The sequence below is a fragment of the Zingiber officinale genome, chromosome 2B (genome assembly GCF_018446385.1).
Source record: "Zingiber officinale cultivar Zhangliang chromosome 2B, Zo_v1.1, whole genome shotgun sequence".
NCBI lineage: Eukaryota > Viridiplantae > Streptophyta > Magnoliopsida > Zingiberales > Zingiberaceae > Zingiber > Zingiber officinale.
The window spans coordinates 109,556,552-109,562,776 of record NC_055989.1 but is presented as its reverse complement, the minus strand read 5'-3'; positions in this window follow the sequence as shown (position 1 = coordinate 109,562,776).

Here is a 6,225-nt window from a genome sequence, read left to right as displayed (position 1 = left end):
CAGTAATAAAAGATATTGAACCCACATGGACTGTTTATAAGCACTAACAATGTCTCACGAAGAATTAGCTAAATGATTGACTAAAACAAGAAGGGTACTAAATAAAGAAACAAGACCTAGAATAAGAAAATTAAATGAGGAACTTGGTTTTTGTGAGTGTTCTAGGAGTTTGGTTTCATTGTGATATTCATCAATATAACATGGTTAACCAATTCACATCCTCAATTTACATGCATTTGTAGGAAGTTGTCGGTTCTCCCTTACAGAAGAAAACTGGCAATGGGAGAACCGGCAAGGGACTTAGATCAACATCACTAGCAATCAAATAGGTATGATTCTTATGAAGTCCGTTAGTGGGATCTGCCTATCACTAGCGTCCCTCGGTCATACAATACAGAAACACATATACTACTCAATGTACATAGAGATGAAGGTGTTAATTGCATTCAACCATCCCACTTCCTTGTAGAGACTTGCTCCATCTTTCAAGATGACACCCTAGACGTCCGTTAGCGGGATCTGCTTGTCACTAACATCACTCAGTCATATGATATAGAGCATCCCTCTACGAGATCCACAAGCACACACAAACATTCAGACAAACATGATAATTGAGTCCAAACATATGAATTCACATAAGATCAAATAGATACAAAATATACTAACATCATTTAGATAGGAAATTGACATATCCATGAGTTCTTACATCAAATCACACCACAACTATTCCCTTAATCCTAGAACAAAGGATCTACTCCATGGCACTAAGATAGAGATCCAAAGACATAAAGATTACAAGCATTCAAATCCAAAATTGAAGAGAAGAGAAGAAAAATGCTTATCCAATGGCATTGAGTGATCTTTGGATCCCATCCTGAGCTTCTGGAGTCGATGCGGAGATGGAGATGGCCTCGGATCGTCGGATGAAGGTCGGAGAAGGCGAGGATCGACACCAAGATGGATCTCCCCAAAGGGAGAGCCTTCCTCCCTTAGAAAGGGGAAGAAACCCCCTTTTATAGAGCAGGGTATGGACACCACACTGTCCGTGGCACGACCGTGTGGCCTCCACATGACCTCCTTCTTCTTGCTCTCGGCCAGGGTGACACAGCCGTGTGGATTCACACGGTTGTATTCTACTTTGACTCTAGATGGGCTACACAGCCGTGTGGATTCACACGATTGTACTCTTCTTCTCTTCTGCTTGGCCACACGGCCGTGTGGGTCACACAACTGAGGTCTTTTTACTCTCTGGAAATATTGCACGGCTATGTGGATCCACACAACCATGCTCTAGTTGTTGCTGGTGGGGTGACATGACCGTGTGGGTTCACACAGCCATGCCTTGCTCCTTCTTTGGTGAAGCTACACGGTCGTGTGGCTTAACACAGCCAGAGTCATCCTCCTCCTTGCTTATTTGACACGGCCATGTAGGATCACACGGCTAGTGTCATTTGCCTTCGTTTGTTGTCCGGATCGACCACGAATGCCTTCGTTTGCTGTCTGGATCGACCACGAATGTTGTTTTCTCTCCGAATTTCACTCTTAACAATAGAAAATGCACAAATAGCATATCTCCGAATAAAGAAGAGTAATTATGCTGAAAGTAAGACTAGGGGTATAAAAATGTATAAATAAAGCATGCGTAAAGTATGTGAATGTGTGTCAAAATAGGCATAAAAGTGTATACAATCTACTCATATCACACCCCCAGACTTACACTTTTGCTTGTCCTCAAGTAAAATATTGCAATCTAAACTCATGTGCTCTATAATGCATCATAATCCTTAATACACTTTTCTAACTCTATCCACAAGTTTCATTGGTGAGCATGATCATAGAGATAACTCAAGTATAGCCTAAGCATAAGATTCTTGTGCACAGTGGAATGAGTGATCCAAACTCTTTAAGTTTTAATTTTTGTCCTAGTCAAGTCATCATCCAATCGAGTTCCTAATGTTCTCGGTGATAGACACTTACCTTCCACATACATAGTTCATATTCCTCAATCCACCCAAGGTCTCAAAGGCATGCTCGATATTAAGAGAAACATAGCAGTTATTTCCCCAGTAACCAAAATTGGTCTCAAAGGGGTAACTTACTAGTTTCCACTCATAGCAACTGTTTTTTATATCCCTTATTCATTCATCATTTTATTAAAGTGATTGCAAGGTGCAACACTTTAAAACACAAATACACATACATGCAAATGTTGGAATATTTGATTTTTCCAAATGAGCTTACATGATTCGAGCATCATCCAATAACCAAAATATAGTTTGAGAAATCACCATGGGAACTAAAGTACTAAACAAATAAGATGAATCATGACTATTCCAATGATATCAACCATTCAGGTTTAAGTAAAGTGAAAGTAAGATCTTTAAGGTTAAGCCAAAACTCAAATTTGTCTCCGCACAATGCTTAGCTCATTTCATACTACTTAAGATAGAGGAAAGAGGTACATTAAACATACTAGCATTATGCCCACAACAACATAAATCAAGAAATGAACGTACAAACAATTTTGCTATTGGACAAGTCAATAGTGGTTAGGAATGATGTTCTCGATATGCCACAAAATATTTCAAAAGATAGTCAAGTGACGATTAAAAACAAGTCTAGAAAACAAAACAAAGACATAAGAAGAAACTAAAAGCAAGCAAAGCAAAACAAAATGCAGAACAAACAAAACAACTAAAAATGCTGAAAGTAAAGTGCTAAAAATATAAAAGAGAAGCAAAAAATTCAGGTTGTGCAAACACCCCCTAGACTTAAACTTTTCATTGTCCCAATGAAAACTAGAAACAATATGGAGGAGATTTAAAGTAAGAGGAGTTATCAAATGATGCATGCCAAATTCCCATGTCATTAACTTCTCCATCATGTAGTTGCACTTCTCCTAATCTTTGAGTCCTATAAAAGAAGATAGACAGGAAAAATTAAGTAGAGGATACGGTTATTATAAAGAAATAAATGAAACTAGAAAGAACTAAAGACAAATAAAAACAAGGAAAATGAATATGGGTTGCCTCCCAAAAAGCACTTGTTTAAGGTCATTTGCTTGACCACCTCATTAGATTTATCGAAATCTCGCTCTTGGAGGGGTAAAATATTTTAGAACCCTCTTACCAAGGGCTCTCACCTTTTCAACAAAATGCCTTCCTTCAAAGGTTCAACACTGTATGGTCCTTGTGACTCCTGTGCAACATACGTCCTGCCACCACCATGCTAAAAAAAAGAATTGATTAGTAATAGTAGATAAATCAATTGAAATTTGACTTTTACCAATCACTAATGTAAGTAAATCATCGAACATGGTTTGACATTTAGATAAGGAAGGTGCTGGCTCAAGTGGTGGTCTAACTAAAAGAGGTGATTCTTGAGACTTTGCTTCTATTGCACAAGTCCCTACACGCTCAATATCAATTAGTTCATGTCTTACATCATCTAAAGTGACTAATGGTTGTGCGACTAAGGGGAGTGATTCTTGGGTCTTCCCTACACATCCCTCCACAACGTGACTGTAAAGTGGTTCAGATGTAGGAAGGGAAGGCTCTTCTGGATCTTTGATATTATGAGGTAATGGAATTAAAGTGGTGCACTCCTTTATCAAAGTCTCAGATTCATGATTCTTAAGCTCATCACAGTATTTTCTCATTATAGACCCTTGCCAAGCTAAGAGATTAGCTAAAATTCTATTATTTGTTGAGTCTATACTATCAAGCGTATCATTCATTTTCTTGATGCCTTTGCATGATTCAGCTTAAAGAGCTTGAAGCGCCTCTAAACCTTTTAAAATTCTATCCAATGTAGACGATGATTGAGCTTCTATAGCATCTACATATTTACCTTGTCCCTTATTGAAGCTAAAAGAAAATTGGGGGTCCTTCGAGTCAGAGTCATATGTGTGTGAATTTAATGAGGTCATTTCTGTAGGGGATCTTGCGGTCGGCTAGAAGGGGGGTTGAATGGACGATGCCCCCAAATCGATTACTTCCTACAATGTTAGCACAGCAGAATATAAACAAAAAAAATAGAAAGCTAATCTAAGGACAATAAGGAAATGCAAACCAATACACGTCCGTTTAACATGGTTCAAAGATAAAACTCCTACTCCATGACTGTCCGTAAGGTGGACTATCTCGATCCGTCAGTGGATGACTCCTCGGAAACTCCGGCTAGCTCAAACCTCCTTGTGGGTGGAGAAACCTCGCCACAAACTCACCAAGACCTCTTGGACACATAGGAAACCTTGAGCACTGATAGACTACAAATTAAACTTTAACCAAGTCCAATTTCGTCAACTATAACCAAGCTCCCAAGCCTTGGTTATATAGGTCACGGGTTAGGAACCCTGCCTACCAGTCGACTGCCAAAACTATCTGCCAACTGCCCTCTATGGAGATTCGACTGTTACATCCCAACGGCTAGATACCAGTCAACGGGTAAAAGTACCAGTTTACTGCTCCATACTGGTCGAGTGAATAGAAGTATTATGTTCGCTTCCAGTCGACTGCCGAATCAACTACACCAATCGACTGATGAAAATAACAGTCGACTGCTACAGTACTGCTACAGTAACTGCTACAATAAAACCCTAAACCTAAGATTTTACCCTGAATACAATCTCTCGTGCACTCGTACCCTCATGAGTCACTTGACCCTTCATTACAGCCTTGACCTTTAGCCTTCAAGCCTACTTCCTTTCGCTCTCGTCCCTCGAATGCATCCAAGCATGCGGCTAGTCCCCAATGCCATCCTTCGCGTATGCCTCGAAGTCGCTTCCCTCAGCTCTTGTTCTTTCTGCTTTGTCCAGGGTCCCTTTGATGCTCCATTCTTCATCGGACCCGAAGCCATCAAGCTGAGTGATATGTGTATCCTACAAACCTGTATAATCACATACACATATTAAATAACAAGGGTGAACCTAACTTAAACCCTTTGCTCAAACACCAAAATACATGGTCGCACGGATCATTGGGATTGCTCCAACAATTTTATCTATTTTTCTATTGAGTTCATCTATTGATGTTTCCAAATTGCATAACTTGTAGAAACTTTCATTTGAATGGCCTATTTCTTTGCAAGGTTTACAAAAATTTTGCTCTGACCTTTGATTAAAGTTAGAGAAAACACTCCTTGGACAATTATCATTTATATGACCAGTTCCACAACAAATCTCATAGAAAAGAGTATTAGAGTTCAACACAGAAATTTGGTCAAACTTTTGAAATAGAGCTTTCAATCTAGTGTTCAATTTAAACATATTCATCTAAATGATTATAGTTAGAACAAGATAGAAATGTAAAAGTAACAAAAAAAAATACATAATTAAAAACAAAGGAAAGATAAATGTAAAAAAGGAAAAAGAAAACATCTAGAGTAACACATATGCTAATCAACTAATTTTAATCGAGCTACATAGTCTTTCAATGGTCTCAACACCATATTTATTTGACCAAGCTAGATATGCATGTAGGATTGAACATCACTAGAATGCAATTGACACGGAAGAAAATTACAGAGAAAGAAATAAGAAATGCAGGATGAAATTGTAAAAACAAAATTTCTAAGACTAGTTACAAGTATGAAAAAGAAAAGAAAGAAAAGTTTAGTCTAACTCAAATGATTATCGCTAATGTTATAAGTGCAGTCACCCGGTAATGACTCCAAAACCTTGTTATGATACTGCAAATGCACAGTTTTGTCATCAATAATAAAAGATATCGAACCCACAGGGACTGGTTATAAGGACTAAAGATGTCTCACAAAGAATTAGTTAAATGATTGACTAAAACAAGAAGGGTGAAGGGTACTAAATAAAGAAACAAGACCTAGAATAAGAAAAGTAAATGAGAAACTTGGTTTTTGTGAGTATTCTAGGAGTTCGATTTCATTGTGATATTCATCAATGTAACATGGTTCACCAATTCACATCCTCAATTCACATGTATTTGTAGGAAGTTGTCGGTTCTCCCCTGCAAATGACAACTGGCAAGGGACTTAGATAAATATCACTAGCAATCAAATATGTATGATTCCTATGAAGTCCGTTAGTGGAATCTGCCTGTTACTAGTATCCCTTGATCATACAACACAGAAAAACATACACTACTCAATGGTGGCAAGGTAGCATGCCACCATTGAGTAGTGTAGGGACTTGCTTCACCTTTCAAGATGACACCCTAGACATCCGTTAGTGGGATATGTCTATAACTAGCGTCC